Genomic DNA, 21,477 nt, shown 5'->3' with positions numbered 1-21,477 from the left:
ACGGCGGTGTGTGAGAGGCTCCTGCAACTTTTTTGCGAAATAATCTAACTTAACCTACTTTATGATACTTTTTACAACAAACGTTTCTTTCTAATACAACATTGTAACTTTCTGTGTATAAATGCCGAGTAATAAGCGACCAAAGGACAATAAATCCACATCGGAGGCCTACTCCACACCAAACAACGAGACAGACATGGCGGAAGGCACAGGCAACAACGTGACACTTAAAGAACTTACCCGGGCTTTGGGAGAACTACGTGTTGCTTTAGCTGAGGATCTTAAGGCTACTATTGCTGAACTGGACACCAAAATCGAGAGCACCATTCGAACGGTCGCTTCGCAGGGCCAGAGTATTGTGGACCTTGAGAGGGCTTCTGAATTCAACGCTGGTAGGATCGACGAGTTAGAGAAGCTGTGCTCGTCACTGCAGGGTAGTGTGCAGAGGCTTTCTGTGAAAGTGGTCGACCTGGAGGGCCGTTCCAGACGTAATAACCTTCGCGTTGTTGGTCTGGCAGAGGGGGTAGAGGCGGGCTCTCGCCCCACCGACTTCTTCGCCAAGCTATTGAAGGATGCAATGGGATCGGATGTTTTGGCTTCGGACCCCCAGCTGGACCGTGCACATCGCGCCCTTGTCCCAGTGCCTGGACCGGGCCAACGTCCTCGCCCAGTAATCATCTGTTGTCACAGTTTCAAGACCAAGGATCTTATCCTGCGCGAGGCCCGAATGAGGGGCAACCTGTTACATAAAGGGCACCCCTTCCGTGTCTATGATGATTATGCGCCCGATGTGGCAAAGCACCGCGGCGGCTACAGAGATGTCATGACCAAACTCTACAAACTCCATCTTCGCCCAGCCTTGCTCTTCCCTGCAAGACTAAGAATTACCCCGCCTTCCGGTGAGAAGATTTGGCTCTCCTCGGTTTTGGACGCAGAGAAGTTTATCCGGGAACATACGCCAATCCCCCGTACAGGTTAGAGTGCCTTGTCACTGTGTGTTAGGGTCTGCTCATGGAATCGAATCCATACTATACCATAACGGGTGAAACCGTATTGAACGGTCTCAACAAGGGCTACCGAACATGTAAGATGCTGTGGAGGGCGGTCTGGGCTCTCAGTTAAAGTCACTTTCATTCTGGCTGTGTTCAGAGCGATGCCTATTTGGGATGCCTTCCAGGTTTGATCATTGGCACTTTCGGATGAATATACTTATATTCCCCCATTTTTTGTTTTGTTTCGTTATTTATTTTTCAATTCTTACATTTATTGTTATTACAATACCATTTATTTATTGCTTGCAGGGGACTGGGGGTGATGGTTGGGAAGGGGCAGACACAGACACCTGGATAGCAAGTTGATGTTTTGTGCCGTTCTGCCTTTGTTTTAGCCGAGGGCCGCTCTCCCGATTAGATCCCCACCAGCCCTCTGTAGTGTCTGTGTAGGTGTGCGTACATATAATTATTATTTGTACTTTATAATTATTTTCTCTTAGCATTTTACTATTATGTAGGTGTATATTTTAAATTAGTGTAGATTATTACTCTGGGGCATGAATGTTTCTGTATGTATGTGTATGTATGTGTATATATGCATATGTATATATGTATGGGTGTGTGTGTGTGTATATGTATATATTTTTTTTAAATATATACTTTTATATGTATTTTTGGGGGATGTGTGTGTGTGTATGTATGTGTGTGTATGTGTGTATGTATGTATATGTATGTATGTATGTATGTATATATATATATGTATGTATATATATATATATATATATATATATATATGTATATGTATATATATATATATATATATATATATATATATATATATATATATATATATATATAACCTTTTTATTTATTTATTTTCTGACTGGGGGGTACGTTTAATTTAGAAAAATTCTTGTTTCCGATCTAACCCACAATATGTAAATGTACGGCTGTCTAAGTCGGTTGCTGATGGTTCATGTTTAGACCGGCATTGCTTAGCAATATAATCTTGTGATGCTATATCTTGCTTATCTCAGGGATTGACCCAAGATGACGCTTAAGTGCGCAATATGTTTAAGTTGCAACTTATTCTCTTTAGGTTTATTAGATGCTAATTGAACACTTTATCCGCGGGAGCCTCCTCAGTTCATATGTTAGTAGAAGTTCTAGGATAGTGAGAGGTGAACGTATAGTTGGGATTTTATTTTTGTTTTACCTCTTGTTCGAGGTCGCGCCGTGCTTTTTTGGCATCGGCCAGACAATGTGTTTATTATTTTTATTTTTCATTTTTTTTCTCTCCTATTTGTGTATGCCTGTTAAAGGTGGGTTGATCGGGGGGGGTAAATAGTGGGGAAAGTAGGGGAACAGGGTGGGAAGTAAAGGTGCTTGCAGGGGGGGAGGGGCTGGTTGGATACTGCTCGGGTGTAGCTGCTACATATGCTGATCGTGATGGTTTGGTGCGCTTTCTTACCTTTTTATTGAGTTACATGTTATGCAGGCCACCATAGGAACTACAAATGAGAGGGGGGCGGGGCTCACATTCACTTCCTGGAATGTCAAGGGTTTAAACGAACCAATTAAGAGAGGCAAGGTCCTAGCCCACTTGAAAGCACTCTCGTCTGATATTATATTTTTGCAAGAAACCCATCTGAAAAATAATTCTCATAGCAGACTTAAATGTAGGTGGGTGGGGCAAGTGTATCACTCTAACTTCTCTGCCAAAACGAGAGGCACAGCGATTCTGGTACGGAAAGGAATTCCCTTTCTACATAAAACCACTATTGTGGATAAAGAGGGTCGTTATGTGATCGTAATAGGAGAGATCCACTCTACTTCTGTAACTCTACTAAATATCTATGGACCAAACATTGATAACCCCTCTTTTTTCAAAAGAGTCCTTGCCCTGATTCCAGATATCTCCCATACTAACCTGATCATTGGAGGGGACCTTAACTGTGTGCTAGACCAATATTTGGACAGATCCTCTACCCGGCGAACCCCCACCTCCTATTCAAGTGAATTCTTGAATACCTACATAAAGAATTCTAACTTATTTGATATATGGAGGATCACTAACCCTACGGGTAGGGAATACTCCTTTTACTCTCATGTTCACAATGTTTATACTCGAATTGACTACTTTTTGGTTGATGCTAAACTACTCCCCTATACCTGTAATGTGAAGTATCATGATATTATAATCTCGGACCACAGTCCACTCACCTTCTCCCTGAGATTGGGTGACATCGTACCAAACGAGAGGGTCTGGAAGTTAAATCCTCAGCTCCTCACAGAACCAACATTCTGTGAACATCTTAAAGACAAAATTACATTTTTCTTTGATACCAACGACAACACAGAGACTTCCCCAACATTACTGTGGGAAACACTTAAGGCCTATTTGAGAGGCTGTATCATCTCCTATCAGACTGCCAGGAGTAGGCAAAACAGGGGAAAATTGGTAGAACTGGAGGGACAAATTCACTTACTGGATAGGGAGAATGCTAGACATCCATCTATGGAGAAACATTAAAAAATTACCTCTTTAAAATTTGAATATAATCAGATTCTCTCAGCTAAAATTGCTAAATCTTTTCTCTACGCCAAGCAAAAATATTTTGAGTTTGGTGACAAACCACACAAATTACTCGCCAGACAACTTCGAAAAAATGTGAGTGACCGAATGATTCACAAAGTTAAATCTGCATCTGGGGAATTACTCTCTTCCCCCAAAGACATCAATGACAGATTCCGTCAGTTTTATGAGACTCTATATACATCTAAAGCAGATCCTAACCCCTTAATTATGCAAAACTTTTTGGAGGACTGTAATCTTCCTGCCCTGAACCAGGAAGATTCTAACTTCCTGAATAAGGAAATATCTCTTGAAGAAATTCGAGAAACAATTAAAACTCTAAAGAGTGGCAAGACCCCGGGCCCAGATGGATACCCTGGTGAATTCTATAAAACATTCAGCAACATGCTCTCTCCCTACCTGCACAAAATGTTGGTTCAGGCCAAGGAGGATGGAGCTCTCCCATCTACTTTGGATGAAGCATTCATTACAGTTATACATAAGAAGGGTAAAGATCCGGAAGAGGTAGGGTCATACAGACCAATATCCCTCCTTAATACAGACCAAAAGATTTTAGCAAAAACCCTGGCTAACAGGCTTAGCACTTTAATTGGCAAATTGGTCCATTCGGACCAGACCGGCTTTATCCCGAACAGAAACTCATTCTTCAATCTCAGGCGCCTCTTCAACATTATGTATTCTCAGAGGTTACCAAACGTGGACCTTGCCGTTATATCTCTTGACGCCGAGAAGGCTTTTGACCAAGTTGAGTGGTCCTATCTATTCAAAGTCCTACAGAAATTTAATATTGGAGATGGGTTCATAAATTGGATCCAGCTTTTATATAGGAACCCCTGTGCGAGAATACTCACTAACCAATCATTGTCGCCCCGATTTAACCTCTACAGAGGGACAAGGCAGGGTTGTGCGCTGTCGCCTATGCTCTTCGCCCTAATCATTGAACCTCTCGCTCAGGCGATTAGATCTGATGCAGCAATACACGGCTATAATACTAAAGATACTCTAAATAAGATTTCCCTATACGCAGATGACATTCTCCTCTATGTAACAGAACCCCAAGCTAGTATTCCAGCTATTCTTGATGTGATTAATTTGTTTGGTACCTTCTCGGGATACAGAATAAATTGGAACAAGAGTGAATTAATGCCCATACGGTTACAAAACACCTCCTGGCTAGAACATCTTCCAGTTAAGTTATCTTCAGAAAAATTTACCTATCTAGGAATTGTAGTTACCAAACAATACTCCTTACTATTTAAAGAGAATTTCCCCTCTCTGATGCAAAAACTCAAGACAAACATACAATTTTGGAGAACTCTCCCAATTTCTCTGCTCGGAAGAATTAATGCCATTAAAATGGTCTTCCTCCCACAACTGCTCTACCTATACCAGAACATCCCAGTATTCATACCTAAATCCTTTCATAAACAACTGGACTCAATTATCAATCCTTTCATCTGGGATTATAAAACACACAGGATAGGTAAAAAACACCTCTGCAAATCCAAGATGGAAGGAGGATTGTCTCTCCCAAATTTAATATTTTATTATTGGGCCGCTAACCTCCGCGCTGTTACGTTTTTGCTGGATGACGCACGTCCGTCACCCAGCTGGTTTAGTATGGAGCGGGAGGAGTGTCACCCCTTCTCTATTGGTGCTGTGATTTTGTCGCCTGTCAATCTGGAGAGGTCACTTTATCGTAACAATCCTATTATACATAGCACAGTCCGAATCTGGAAGCAAATTAAAACCCACTTTGAGCTTAGACCAATGTCATTCATGCTCCCTGTTGCCAGGAACCCCTCCTTTGCCCCCTCTAACCTTGATAACACCTTTGAGCAATGGGGAGAGTTGGGGATAAGTACCATAGGGGATTTATATATAGAAGGGACCTTTGCTTCCTTTGAGTTGCTGAGGGAAACTTATAATCTTCCCAGAAGTAACTTTTTCAGATACCTACAAATCAGAGACTATGTTAGGAAACACCTCCCAACATTTGGGAACGCTAAGCCTTCCATGTTTGACGGATGCATAAAAACATCCCCCACCTCAGACAAACTGATATCTCGTTTATATGATGCTTTTCAATCGGTTAGCACACCTTCTACAGATGCCATTAAGGCAAAATGGGAGGAAGAACTAGGGACTGACATTTCGGTGGCAGACTGGGAAGATAGCTTGGAGTATATCCACACCTGCTCCATTAACTCCAGACATCGTCTCATACAATTCAAGGTATTACACAGATTACACTATTCCAAAACCAAACTGCATAGGATATTTCCTGATACATCCCCTATGTGTGATAAATGTCAGGCTGTACAGGGTACACTACTCCACTGCTTTGCCCTATGCTCTAGCTTGTATGGTTACTGGTGTGGAATTTTTAGGATCCTCTCTGAAGTTCTGGAGACTTCAATTGACCCAGACCCGCTTCTGATAATCCTGGGAGTGTCTGATTCCCTAAACAGATTAACCAACCCCCAAAAACAACTCATCTCTTACAGTCTCATTTCTGCAAAAAAACTAATCTTGTTGTTTTGGAAAAAGAAGGAAGCGCCCACTACCAAATTATGGCTCAGCGAATTGGCAAACACTGTACACTTAGAAAGGATTAGATATATTCTGAACAATAAATTATCAACATTTGATCAAATCTGGCAGCCTTTCCTCTCTTACTTGGACCGTTCGGCACTGTGAATTTGTACTTTTGAACGCACTCTCAATTGTAATATTTTAATCCACCTTTGGGCAGCATGTGCTGGCACCGCCACCCGAGCAGTCGGGAGGGGAATAAGGGGAAGGGATAAAGGGGGGGAAGAAGTGGGGGGTGACACCTACCCTCTTTCTTTCTACCTGTCCTGGTTCTGTATGTCTTGTTTTGTAATATTTGTTTTGTACCCAGAACTCTGGGTCTTTTTGTTTCTGTCTGCTCTTTTATGTTTAGTTAAAAATTGTATACCTGCCTTTTATACCTATACACCATTCCTGTGTGTGTTCAATAAAAAATATTTGAACGAAAATCAATCACAAACATCTTGGTGACATATCTGGTGATATGTGTCAGATGTACTGTACCTAATCTGGAGTCTGTACTGTAAATACAGTCTTTGTTGTCTGTGTATACAGACAGTATGTGCTGCCTACGGTACAATACACCATACTGCCTTCTCTCTTAACACATAAGACTTTTATTGAATGCAAGCATATTTGGAATATGAAACAAAGAATTTACTCATGCAGGGGGTTTAGATCAAGAAGACAGACAGCTGGAGGTTATGTAAATGACTGTACTCTAGCTGGGGTCCCAGGAACTGGCTGCCAACAGAACTTATGCCACTCGCACATTGATTGTGAAATCCATTTGAAGTGAAAGCCCACCAACACTAATTTGCATTACGCTGGAAGTGTTTGCCTTTTGGAAGCGGGATTGAGCCTCTGAACAATATTTGATTATCTTCCTTCTTCTGTCTGCGTGAGACCCTTACAAGGAGAAGAGGTGGTGTGTGGCGTGTTGCATGAGAAGGAGCCTTCAGACTCTCCGTCTAATGGATTAAGCTGTACATTATGCATGGTGAATTATTTTAAATGTACTCAGCAGCCAGGGCTTCTCCCCAGTGTGAATTCAATGCCTGTAGTAGTAGTAGTAGTAGTAGTAGTAGTAGTTTAATTGCCATTTGCATGTATTAAAAGTAATACATACATTGGAATAGTTTTTTGGAGTGGTTCAAAAATAAACAAACAAACATAACAATAGTAGTCCTAGGCTACACAGTTAGCCTACTAGGTAGGTATACTTGAGTTTTACATAAAACACATAACAAAACAAAGGACGACTGTCACGCCCTGGCCTTAGTGATCTTTGTTTTCTTTATTATTTTAGTTAGGTCAGGGTGTGACATGGGGGATGTTTGTGTGTTTTTGTCTAGTCTAGGGTGTTTGTATTGTATAGGGGGTTTTGTAGAGTTCATGGGGTTGTGTTCAGTGTAGGTGTTTATGTAAGTCTATGGTTGCCTGGATTGGTTCTCAATCAGAGACAGCTGTCTATCGTTGTCTCTGATTGGGAGCCATATTTAAGGCAGCCATAGGCATTAGGTAGGTTGTGGGTAATTGTCTATGTTTGTTGTTAGTAGCTTGTGTCTGCACTTTTGTTTGTAGCTTCATGGTTGTTTTGTTTAGTTTGTATTAGTGTTCGTGTTCATTTTCATCTTCTCAAATAAAAGAAGATGTATCTATATCACGCTGCGCCTTGGTCCTCTCTTTCACCGAACGACGATCGTGACAACGACATTGTCATAGCCATGAATGATGAGTAGCCTAAAGCAGGAGTGTTGAGAGAATGGGGCTGAGAAAGTACCCACATGGACTCTTCTTTCAAGAGAGACTGCTGAACTTGCTTCAGACCCAACCCCTTGGATGTCCTTTCTTCTACCCCCGTCTGAAGTGATGATTTTAAACCTTGATCCAAATGCTCCTGTCTTGCGTTAAAGGTAGAGTCAGTAAAATGACAGTTGCACGAGCAGCACTGCAGCTATTGCGATGGGCAAAATGTAAGACTTTGGTCACACACAGTATCTGCATATGTGCACGGGTTCGCTTCATGCTCTTACATGAAAACAGTGGACAAGTTTGGCCTTGCCCTCCAAGGTCCTTAGTTTTTGCAGAAATTGACACACTATGCTGTTTACTTTTTGCATCTATGAAATATCGCTGACTCTACCTTTAATCTAGCAGGCTTGTCCTTTGGGAACAATTTACTGTAATGCTGCAAGCCTTATGTCCTGGTTTGAGATGAGGGAGAATGCATTTGGATAGCACAGGGCTTTCTGTACTAAATTGGTTAGGAATCCCCTTTCAGTATACAGGAAATGTGGTTTATCTTAAAAGTTATTAGGTAGATCACAACTTAAAATGACAAGTGTGGTGATCTATTTTAAGTGTTGTTATTACACTCAGACATAAGGGATCATTATTGCTGCCACAGTAATATCATGTACACTGTAAATGTAAATGTATCATACACTCATAGAACCAAAAAGGGTTCCATCGCTTGCTTCGTATATGGAACCCTTAAGAGTTCTATATGGAACCCTTTTATGGGGTTCTTTGATCAGAACCCTGGAGGTTCTTTTTCACTGAACCTAAATGGTTCCATATAGAACCCTGCATGGTGCCATATATGAATTATGGCAACTATTATTAAATAGTAATATTTTGAGCGAAGAATATAATTTAGTAAACAATTGAATAATGGACAAAAGGATACCAGAATAGTTTTTAGAATGTTATGTCATTATATGCAAACATAGTTTGGAAATATGCACTAGTAGCCAGGAGGCATCTCTTTGTTTGAATGATGGCCCATGTCAACTCTGGCTGACTTTTTTCCATACAAAACAATACAATATATTTTGTCCATTAGTTACACTGAACAACAAAAATGTGTCTTCTGCTCCGTTCTCACCCCCCCCCCCCCCCCAAACAGCAGACCTCACACACACAGTTGAGACGAGCACAGGTTCAAACTTCATGCAGCGCCCCTGGGTGGAAAGCATGTTGTGGGGTTAAGGGCCTTGCTCAAGGGCCCAACGATAGGGAAATGTTTTGAGGATGTAAACCCAGCAGCCCTCCAGTTGTCAGATCAATTCGGCCCGTTTTTTCCCCCAGCGCCCGGCCCTGGATTTGAAAAGGCCACAGGTCCAACTTCTTAGCCACTGGGCTACCTGCTTGACTGGTTTCAGACACGAAGAGAAAATGAGCAAAAACATGAGTTGCTCTTCAGAAATTTGCCAAAATGAACACAAAATGCTATACAGACATATCATTATTATGATGTAGAAAAACAACTTACATGAAGTTGTCAGCAGCAGCCCAAAGACAGACGCTCTGCCTCTATTAGTTCTTGGTTACTGCCAGACTGAGCAAAACGTAGCTAGTGTGTTAAAAGTCATGTAATGATTAAATAGACTATTGAATCAGCAAGACTTATTATACATATTTTGTTATAAATAATTGAAACATACCTCCTTTCACTCAGCAACAGTCTTCTAATGGCTTCATGAAACATAGGCTAGTCGCCTCAATTGACTCCACACTTAATTACTGATATAAAATAAACAATTAGCTAATTGCCAATGTCGGGCTGGGTCTGTAGCTTTATTTGGCATATCCCACAATACAAAATGCGATTATTTTAAATATATAAAGTACCAGTCAAAAGTTTGTACACACCTACTCATTCAAGGGTTTTTCTTTATTTTTACTATTTTCTACATTGTAGAGTAATAGTGAAGAATTCAAAACTATGAAATAACACATACGGAATCATGTAGTAACCAAAAAAGTGTTAAACAAATCAAAACATATTTTATATTTGAGATTCTTCAAAGTAGCTAACCTTTGCATTGATGATAGCTTTGCACACTCTTGGCATTCTCTCAACTAGCTTCACGTGTGCCTTGTTAAAGGTTAATTTGAGGAATTTCTTTCCTTCTTATTGCATTTGAGCCAATCAGTTGTGCTGTGACAAGGTACTGTTGGTATAAAGAAGATAGCTATATTTGGTAAAAGACAAAGTCCATACTATGGCAAGAAAAGCTCAAATAAGCAAAGAGAAATGACAGTCCATAAAGGTCAGTCAAACCGGAAAATGTCAAGAACTTTGAAAGTTTCTCCAAGTGCAGTCACAAAAACCATCAAGCGCTATGATGAAACTGGCTCTCATGAAGACCGCCGCAGGAAAGGAAGACCCAGAGTTACCTGTACTGCAGAGGATGAGTTCATTAGAGTCACCAGCTTCAGAAATTGCAGCCCAAATAAATGCTTCACAGATGTTCAAGTAACAGACCCATCTCAACATCAACTCTTCAGAGGAGACTATGTGAATTCAAGGAACACTTAACCAGCATGGCTACCACAGCATTCTGCAGCGATATGCCATCCCATCTGGTTTGTGGGACTATCATTTTCTTTTCAACACGACAATGACCCAACACACCTCCAGGCTGTGCAAGGGATATTTGACCAAGAAGAAGAGTGATGGAGTTCTGCATCAGATGACCTGGCCTCCACAATCACCCGACCTCAACCCAATTGAGATGGTGTGGGATGAGTTGGACCGCAGAGTGAAGGAAAAGCAGCCAACAAGTGCTCAGCATATGTGGGAACTCCTTCAAGACTGTTGGAAAAGCATTCCATGTAAAGCTGGTTGAGAGAATGCCAAGAGTGTGCAAAGCTGTCATCAAGGCAAAAGGTGGCTACTTTGAATAATCAAAAATATTTTGATTTGTTTAACACTTTTTTGCTTACTATATGATTCCGAATGTGTTATTTCATAGTTTTGATGTCTTCACTATTATCCTACAATGTAGAAAATAAAAAAATAAAGTAAAACCCTTGAATGAGTAGGTTTGTCCAAACTTTTGACTGGTAATAAATATATATACACGTATATATTCATGAAGCTCTCTTGTATATGTGTATATACAAAAATATGTGGACCTTCAAATTAGTGGATTCGGCTATTTCAGCTACATCCGTTGCTGAGAGGTGTAAAAAAGTCAACCACACAGCCATGCAATCTCCATAGACAAACATTTGAAGTAGACTGACCTGAATGAAGAGCTCAGTGACTTTCAAGTTGGCACCGTCATAGGATGCCACCTTTGCCACAAGTTAGTTCATCAAATTTCTGCCCTGCTAGAGCTGCCCCTGTCAACTGTAAGTGCTGTTATTGTTTAGTGGAAACATCTAGGAGTAACAACGGTTCAGCCACGAAGTGGTAGGCAACACAAGCTCACAGAACGGGACCGCCGAGTGCTGAAGCACGTAGCATGTAAAAATCTTCTGTCCTCGGTTGCAACACTCACTACCGAGTTCCAAACTGCCACTGGAAGCAATGTCAGTGCAAGAACTGTTCGTCGGGAGCTTCATGAAATGGGTTTCCATGGCCGAGCAGCAGCACACAAGTCTAAGATCACCATGCGCAATGCTAAGCATCAGCTGGAGTGGTGTAAAGCTCACCTCCATTGGACTCAGAAGCAGTGGAAACGCGTTCTCTGGAATGATGACTCATGCTTCACCATCTGCGTTTAACGGATGCCAGAAGAACACTACCTGCCCCAATGCATAGTGCCAACCATAAAGTTTGGTGGAGGAGGAATAATGGTCTTGGGCTGTTTCTCATGATTCGGGCTAGTCCCATTAATTCCAGTAAAGGGAAATCTTAACACTACAGCATACAATGACATTCTAGATGATTCTGTGCTTCCAACTTTGTGGAAACAGTTTGGGAAAGGCCCTTTCCTATTTCAGTATGACAATGCCCCCGTGCACAAAGCAAGGTCCATACAGAAATGCTTTGTCGAGATCGGTGTGGAAGAACTTGACTGGCCTGCACAGAGCGCTGACCTCAACCCCATCGAACACCTTTGGGTGGAATTAGAACACTGACTGTGAGCCAGGCCTAATCGCCCAATATCAGTGCCCGACCTCGCTAATGCTCTTATGGCTGAATAGAAGAAAGTCCCCGCAGCAACGTTCCAACATCCAATTCCCAGAATTGTGGAGGCTGTTATTGTAAGGACCGACACTGAAGTAGAGGAGCAGGTACGGGGAGTTGAACATTTAATGAGGAACAGACATGGAACAAGACAGGAACAGCGTCAGCACACAGGTAACACAACGACATACGAACATTAATCCTGAAGCAGGGAACAGAGCTTGGGAACAGACAGATATAGGGGAGGTAATGACACAGGTGATTGAGTCCAGGTGAGTCCAATAATTGCTGATGTTCGTGACAGGGGAAGGCAGGTGTGCGTAATGATGGTGGCAGGAGTGCGTAATGATGGGGAGCCTGGCGTGAGCCAGGGAGGGGGAGCAGGAGCAGGCGTGACAATTATAGCAGCAAAGGGTGGACCAACTCCATATTAATGCCCATGATTTTGGAATGAGATGTTAGACGAGCAGGTGTTCACATACATTTGGTAATGTAGTGTATATATACTGAACAAAAATATAAACCCAACATGCAACAATTTCAAAGATTTTATTGAGTTACAGTTCACAGAAGGAAATCAGCCAATTGAAATATATGCATTAGACCCTCATCTATGGATTTCACATGACTGGGCAGGGGCGCACCCACAGGGGAGCCAGGTCCACCCAATCAGAAATTGTTTTTCCCCACAAAAGGGCTTTATTACAGACAGAAATACTCCTAGCTAGCTAGCTTACAAACGTGCTCAAATTCTAATAACGTTTCAACTTTATTCATCATTCGGTGTTCTATATACGTAGAACCTTTTGGTCCTTTGGACGAGAGTAAAGAACCCTTTACTAAAAAAGGTTCTATATATCCAGTAAGGGCCAATAAACTTAAGGGTTCTATCCCTAGTCCATACCCCAGAGTGTAATTGGGATTTTTTTAAATCTACAGCTAGCAAAATTGTTGCATGTTGCATTTATATTTTTGTTCAGTATATATAGAACACCTTGTCTATCCAAAAGCGTATGCTTTTATTAATCACATTATTATTCTAGCTAGCATTTAGTTTGCAACAGTACAGGTTTGTATGAACCTTGCTGTTTGCCACTCAGACCTCGACAACAATGTTGCAAAATATGAATTTGATCTTCCCCTTGCCATAGAGAGCTAACGATGTCGGACATCAGCTAGCAATTTTTCTGACTAGGCGATATCATGCAGCAGCATCATTAATATGGATATAAATGTCAATGGAAAAGAGCTAAAACAAATTAAAAGGGAATGTTAGATGTCATTTGAGAGTTTGATGTGACTAGGTAAGCTTTTGTTAGCTGTTTATTTCAAAAATCCCCATTACACTCTGGGGTATTGATTAGGGGTAGAACCCTCAAGGTTCATTGCTGGGTATACTGGGTATATAGAACCTTACTGGGTATATAGAACCTTTATTAGTAAAATGTTTTTTAATCTCGTCCAAAGACCCAAAAAGTTCTATATAGATCACCGAAATAACCCTTTTTTCAAAGAGTGTAATACATATTCATTATCTTCTCCAATTTGTGCCACTTTTATGTTGCAACATCTTTATAGCATTTTGTAGGTACAAACTACAACAGACTCAATACACTTTTCATCCCAGACCCCCTAGAATTGACTGAGAGAGAGCCTTAGCAGGAATCAAATTCTCAAAGGGCACTCCATCCCTCTCTAGCTAATTGGGCTCATAATGATAATGAAGTGGAATTATAATGTATTAATATTATTACCAATGTTCCTCTGATACTGTACCTGTGAAACTTGAAACTAGACTACAGTGATTTTTACATCTGGTTCATAGTAGAGCCAAGCAACCATACTGTATCTCTACAACACAAAATAACTGAATTATTTATGTTTTGAGTCATCTTAACCACCAGCTGGCTCGCTCTCTGCATAGCAATTGAGCAAGGCTAACGTTTAAGAGATGCATTGAATTTGTTTCTGAGGTAGGGGTATGGAAGAAAACTCTGATTATCTCAAATAAGCAGTCTTTCTCATCCGTAAAATAATTAGCCTTGACCAAGTCTTTGCCTATGTGAACCAGAACTGCTCATAGGAGCAGGAGCCTATCTCCTCTACCTGTCACCCTAGACCCACTTCAATTTGCATACCGCATCAATAGATCCACAGATGATGCAATCGACATCGCACTGGACAAGAGGAATACCTATGTAAGAATGCTGTTCATTGACTATAGCTCAGCTCAGCATTCGAGGCCCTGGGTCTGAACCCCACCCTGTGCAACTGGGTCCTGAACTTCCTGACGGCCGCCCCCAGGTGGTGAAGGTAGGAAACATCACATCCACTTCGCTGATCCTCAACACTGGGGCCCCACAAGGGTGCGTGCTCAGCCCCCTCCTGTACTCCCTGTTCACCCATGACTGCGTGGTCACGCACACCTCCACCTCAATCATCAAGTTTGCAGACGACACAACACTAGTAGGCTTGATTACCAACAATGACGAGACTGCCTACAAGGAGGAGGTGAGGGCTCTGGGAGTGTGGTGCCAGGAAAATAACCTGTCACTCAATGTCAACAAAACAAAGGAGATGATCATGGATGCCAGGAAACAGCAGAGGGAGCACAACTCTATCAACATTCACAAGACCGCAGTGGAGAAGGTGGACACATCACTAACAAACTGAAATGGTCCACCCATACAGACAGTGTGGTGAAGAAGGCGCAACAGCTCCTCTTCAACCTCAGGAGGCTGAAGAAATGTGGCTTGGTACCAAAAACCCTCACAAACTTTTACTGATGTGCAATTGAGCGCATCCTGTCGAGCTGTATCACCATCTGGTAAGGCAACTGTACCGCCCACAACCGCAGGGCTCTCCAGAGGGTGGTGCGGTCTGCCCAACGCATCATCGGGGGCAAACTAACTGCCCTCCAGGACACCTACAGCACCCAATGTCACAGGAAGGCCAAAAAGATAATCGGGGACAACAACCACCTGAGCCACTACCTGTTCACCCCATTATCATCCAGAAGGCGAGGTCAGTACAGGTGCATCAAATCTGGGACTGGATGCTGCCTATATACTGTACATAGACTTGAAATCACTGGCCACTTTAACAAACTAGTCACTTTAATAATGTTTACATATTTTGCATTACTCATCTCATATGTATATACTGTATTCTATTCCATTCTACAGTATCTTACTCTATGCTGCTCTGACATTGCTCGTCCATATATTTATACAGTTGAAGTCGGAAGTTTACATACACTTAGGTAATTAAAACTCGTTTTTCAACCACTCCACAAATTTCTTGTTAACAAACTATAGTTTTGCCAAGCCGGTTAGGACATCTACTTTGTGCATGACACAAGTAATTCTTCCAACAATTGTTTACAGACAGATTATTTCACTTATAATTCACTGTATCTCAATTCCAGTGGGTCAGAAGTTTACATACACTAAGTTGACTGTGCCTTTAAACAGCTTGGAAAAGTCCAGAAAATTATGTCATGGCTTTAGAAGCTTCTGATAGGCTATGATAGAGTCATTTGGAGGTGTACCTGTGGATGTATTTCAAGGTCTACCTTCAAACTCAGTGCCTCTTTGCTTGACATCATGGGAAAATCCAAAGAAATCAGCCAAGACCTCAGAAAAAAAATTGTGGTCCTCCACAAGTCTGGTTCATCCTTCGGAGCAATTTCCAAACACCTGAAGGTACCACGTTCATCTGTGCAAACAATAGTATGCAAGTATAAACACCATGGGACCACGCAGCCGTCATACCGCTCAGGAAGGAGACGCGCTCTGTCTCCTAGAGATGAACGTACTTTGGTGCGAAAAGTGCAAATCAATCCCAGAACAACAGCAAATTACCTTGTGATGATGCTGGAGGAAACAGGTACAAAAGTATCTATATCCACAGTAAAACGAGTCCTATATTGACATAACCTGAAAGGCCGCTCAGCAAGGAAGAAGCCACTGGTCCAAAACCGCCATAAAAAAGCCAGACTACGGTTTGCAACTGCAACTGCACATGGGGACAAAGATCGTACTTTTTGGTGAAATGTTCTCTGGTCTTCTCTGATGAAACAAAAATAGAACTGTTTGGCCATAATGACCATCGTTATGTTTGGAGGAAAAAGGGGGATGCTTGCAAGCTGAAGAACACCATCCCAACCGTGAAGCACGGGGGTGGCATCCATACCTCTTTTTAATAACATTGAAATATGTGCTGTGTTCACATCTCTCCCAAATTAACCTTTGTGAACGACTGTGTTAATCCCTTCGAGCAATAGTGGGCCTAATTGATTCAAACATTTTAAATAGACCTCAGGAAGAATACCATCCCATCCAGGTGATTTGCCTCTACTCATGCCCTTTTGAGTTCATTGAGAGAGATTTGGGCTCCAGACGAGGTGGCTTCTTCTGTTGAGAGAAGACAAGTTCTTAATTATTTTAGAAAATTCTTAAAAACCTCTTTTGGCTAGGTGGGTGTCCCACCTCGCCAACATCCGGTGAAATTGCAGCGTGCGTAATTCAAAAGAGAAAATTCGTAATATTAAACATTCATGGAAATACAAGTGTCTTACATTGTTTAAAAGCTTAACTTCTTGTTAATCCAGCTGCTTTGTCAGATTTCAAAAAGGCTTTACGGCGAAAGCATACCATGCGATTATCTGAGGACAGCGCCCCGCTTACAAAAGCATTAAACATTTTCCAAACAAGCAGAGGCGTCACGAAAGTCAGAAATAGCAATAAAATAAATCACTTACCTTTGAAGATCTTCCTCTGTTTGCAATCCCAAGGGTCCCAGCTACATAACAAATGGTAGTTTTGTTCGATAAAGTAATTCTTTATATCCCAAAGAAGTTAGTTTAGTTGGTGCGATTGATTCAGTAATCCACCGGTGTCCCTCGTTCAAAATGCATACAAAGGAATCCGAAAAGTTACCAATAAACTTTGTCCAAACAAGTCAAACAATGTTTCTAATCCATCCTCAGGTACCCTAATATGTAAATAAACGATAAAATTTAAGACGGAGAATAGTATGTTCATTACCGGAGATAAATAACGAAGTGCGCGCCCTCATCCATGCGCGCCACAATACTACAGCCAAAATGGGAGCCATCTAGAAAAACTACAAATTCTAGCTAATTTTCCAAAAAACAGCCTGAAACTCTTTCTAAAATACTGTTGACATCTACTGGAAGCCCTGGGAACTGCAATCTGGGAGGTATTCCTTTGATTTTCCCATAGACAGCCATTTCAATGAGTGGTGACCTCAAAAAACTAAATAATCCGATGGATTCTCCTTGGGTGTTCGCCTGCCATATCAGTTCTGTTATACTCACAGACATCATTTTAACAAACTTTAGAGTGTTTTCTATCCAATACTACCAATTATATGCATATCCTAGCTTCTGGGCCTGAGTAACAGGCAGTTTACTTTGGGCACCTCAGTCATCCAAACTTCCGAATACTGCCCCCTATCCCTAAGAAGTTTTAAGTCCGGCTTGGTATGGATTTACAATCAGAGGTGTACAGTTCTTTATAGAAGCGGGAGAATCTTTGATTGATTATTTTGGGTTCTGATAGTAATTCTACTGTTTCAGATTCAATAGTTGCTATATCTGCTAATTGATCATTACTACATAGTTTTTTGGCCAATAAACGACTAGGACGATTATCATGGAAGTAATGGTTGAGTCTAACTAGATGGATGGCAAATTCTGCTCTGTGTCTTATCAATAAACTACGTTCTGTCTTGACTTTGGAAAGAGTAGAAGCTACCTGGTCTGAAAGGACTGTTTGTTGAGAACGTTCTAATGTAATTAACAACATTTCCAATCTTCTTTAATTGGGATTTATTCAAGCCAGGTGCAAATGCAGTTGCATTATTTGTAATAAAACGTTTGGTGGCATCCAATAGAATCCAGGATTCATCGACTGCATTTTTATTGATCATTATGAATGAATTTAAGTTCAATTGATCACAGAATGTAGAATTTTGTAGTAATGAAACGTTGAAATGCCATCTTGTGGCTGTTTTAGTTGATTCTAAGATTTAAAGTTGGCAGTAGTAAACATCAGACAAGCTCAAATGTTGAAATTATATTTTGTTGATTAAAGAAAATAGAGGGGTAGATCATAGTATGACATCGATTCCTGATAATGTTTTATGCCTGTTTGTGTTTAAAGTGTACTCTTTTGCTTCAAGATTATGTGCTCGCCAGGTGTCAGAAGTTGTAATCAGGGAGTATATACTGGAGAGCCTTGGTTGAGTATGTACTGTAGTTGGTGTTATTAGATTTGTCTCGCATGTCCAAAATGGCATTCATGTGTGTCCCAATAACCAGATGGAAATCCGTTAATTCTAACCATATGCTATTCAGAGAACCAAAAAACATAGGATCATATGCATTTGGAACGTACACATTAATAAAGGCAATTTTCTTTCCATTATGGATACATTTAAGGAAAGTGATTCTGCCTTATTGGTCTTCGCCTTTACCCGAGATGCTGATTTTGAGTTTCTTATGTATCATTATGATTACAGCTTTAGTTTTGTTTGGGGCTGATGAAAAAGCAGCTACTGCAGTTGGTACAAGTGGTTCTGCATTCTATGTGTGTCCTTATGGAGCAGGTGTGTTTCATGGAGCATTGCTATATCAATAAGTTTCCTTGCTAGGATATCAAGACAGTTGGAACATTTGATAGGAAAATGTAGGCTTTTCAAATTCCAAGAGAGAATAGCTAGCGTTGTCATTGTTTTTCAGAAAGGAATGTTACCTAAAGATAATAATTATATCATCAATGTATCTCCTCAATGCTAAATGCCAAGCAGACACACCGGTTTCCATCTGTACAGTCATTGGTATGACTCAGCCAGGGATTGAACTCCCAACCGACTACCTCATGAAGCTGGTTGAGAGAATGCCAAGAGTGTGCAAAGCTGTCATCAAGGCAAAGGGTGGCTATTTGAAGAATTTCAAATATAAAATACATTTTGATTTGTTTAACATTTTTTGTTTACTACATGATTCTATGTGTTATTTCCTAGTCCTATGTCTTCACTATTATTCTACAATGTAGAAAAAAATAAAAAAATAAAGAAAAACCCATGAATGTTCTAAAACTTTTGACCGGTAGTGTATGATAATATAATTCTGTTCTCATGCAGTTCCAAAATGCCTTGTTGATAAATAAGCCCTAAACAATTCCCTCAAGTGAATTATCTATTAATGAGCTTCTCACCGGTGGCTGCTGAGATTATACCAAGGCCCGGTCTGTAGGGAAATGAAATATCAACATAATGAGATGGCACAGAGCTAGCATCATATGGTAGCTGTTAATCTAAAAGCCATTGGTGATCACGTCTTGTTTCCTGCATTTGTCTGTGCCACTACTTACTGTATGTCTATCTTGTACAACATAGTTGTCCTTTCTTATAAACTTTTATCATTTAATATTTTAGCCAATTATATTTACTTGGGTAGACAGTACACCTGTTCCATAGTATGCTAAGGACATACTGTAGTCATTATGCAATCCCCTATAGTTTGAAAGCCGTTGAATGATGAAATGAAACCTACGTGATTTGTAATAGTGCAATACTGCCACCGAGTGGCAAAAGAGAGACATTGTAAACAGGGCTAGTAAAATTAGTTTCTCTGTCTGTAATTGGGCATGAAAGCCCTCTACTGGACAAACTAAAATGATTTATAGTAGAGTAGTGTTGTGAGGGCCCCACTTAACAATACGTGTCACTGATATCTATGGTAGTTACACAGGTACAGTACAGCACTGGTTACACTGATTTGTTATAATTATTATGTAACAATGTCAAATTACACTGTACCTGCCTATGGTACTGACATAAATAAATATATTTTGGATGTATAAAATGTGCATACACTAATAGCCTATATTCTTGTATTGGCAGAAACAACATTGGGACATAAGATGGTGCCTTACCACATGAGAAGTGGCCACCTGAGAGTTAGGGTTTTCAGGCCTTTGTTCCAACCAAACACCAACACTCCTGATTAATTTCATAATCAAAAACATGATTAGCTTGATCAGGGAGTGTATGTTCTGGGCTGGATCAAACGCCTGGACACCCTGAAGGACTAGCAATGGTGGAAAAAGTACTCAATTGTCATACTTGAGTAAAGATACCTTCATAGAAAATGACTCAAGTAAAAGTGAACGTCACCCAGTAAAATACTACTTGAGTAGAAGTGTAAAAGTCTTTGGTTTTAAATATACTTAAGTATCAAAAGTAAATGGAATTGCTAACATGTACTTAAGTATCAAAGGTAAAAGTATAAACCATTTAAAATTCCTTATATTAAGCAAACCAGACAGCACAATTTTATTTTAGTATTTATTTATTGATAGATAAGCAGGAACACACTCCAACACTCAGACATATTTTACAAACTAAGCATTTATGTTTAGTGAATCTGTCAGATGAGAGGCAGTAGGGATGTCCAGGGATGTTCTCTTCATACGTGTGTGAGTTAGACCATTTTCGTGTGTCAAAATGTAACGAGTACTTTTGAGTGTCAGGGGAAATGTATTGAGTAAAAAGTACATTATTTTCTTTAAGAATGTAGCGAAGCAGAAGTTGGCAAAAATATAAATAGCAAACTAAAGTACAGATACCCCAAAAAACTACTTAAGTAGTACTTTAAATTATTTTTTACTTAAGTAGTTTACACCACTGAGGACCAGATAGAGTTTGTGGCCACCATAAAGACATGCTCTACGCAAAATGGTAGTAGAGGCTACATTGCTGCCCTCTTCTGGCTAAAGAATTACATTATTTTGTCATTCTCACTACTGGGACCTCTACTGGTCTCTGAGATCTAGCTATAGTTCCGTGCCAACTGTATACTGTAGCTCCTGGGCCTTGAGCCATAATGGATTAACAGCAGAGTTAGACATGACATTAGCCTTATTGCACTTTCTTGCAAATGATGTGTATTCTCAATGGGCTCCAGATGAGTGTATCAGGGTGACTCGTTTAACAGTGAGGACACTGAGACACTGTTAACAATGAACAGATCCTCCTTATGATTCCCAGCCATTTATGGATATAGGTCTATCCAGATGGTGTCGTGACAACATCCATGTGTGTTGTTGGGCTTTTGATACAGGAAAGCTGGGTTACACATCCTTTGACCATGGGCAACTCATGTCATAATAACAAGCCAATAACTTTTGACACCTGCTGTCACAGACTGCTCAGGATCATCCTGCAATCAAATATTACAACATTATTACAACATTTTTTAAATAAACACTTGAAAATGAGACACGGTATCCTGTCAGTGTCCCTCAGTCTCTATGTCTTAACATTACTTAACCATTTAATGAAAAGAGGATGTATGCTAC

Source organism: Salvelinus namaycush, chromosome 36, assembly GCF_016432855.1.
Source record: "Salvelinus namaycush isolate Seneca chromosome 36, SaNama_1.0, whole genome shotgun sequence".
Taxonomy (NCBI): domain Eukaryota; kingdom Metazoa; phylum Chordata; class Actinopteri; order Salmoniformes; family Salmonidae; genus Salvelinus; species Salvelinus namaycush.
The sequence above is the reverse complement of the archived record's forward strand: the minus strand, read 5'-3'. Positions refer to the sequence as shown.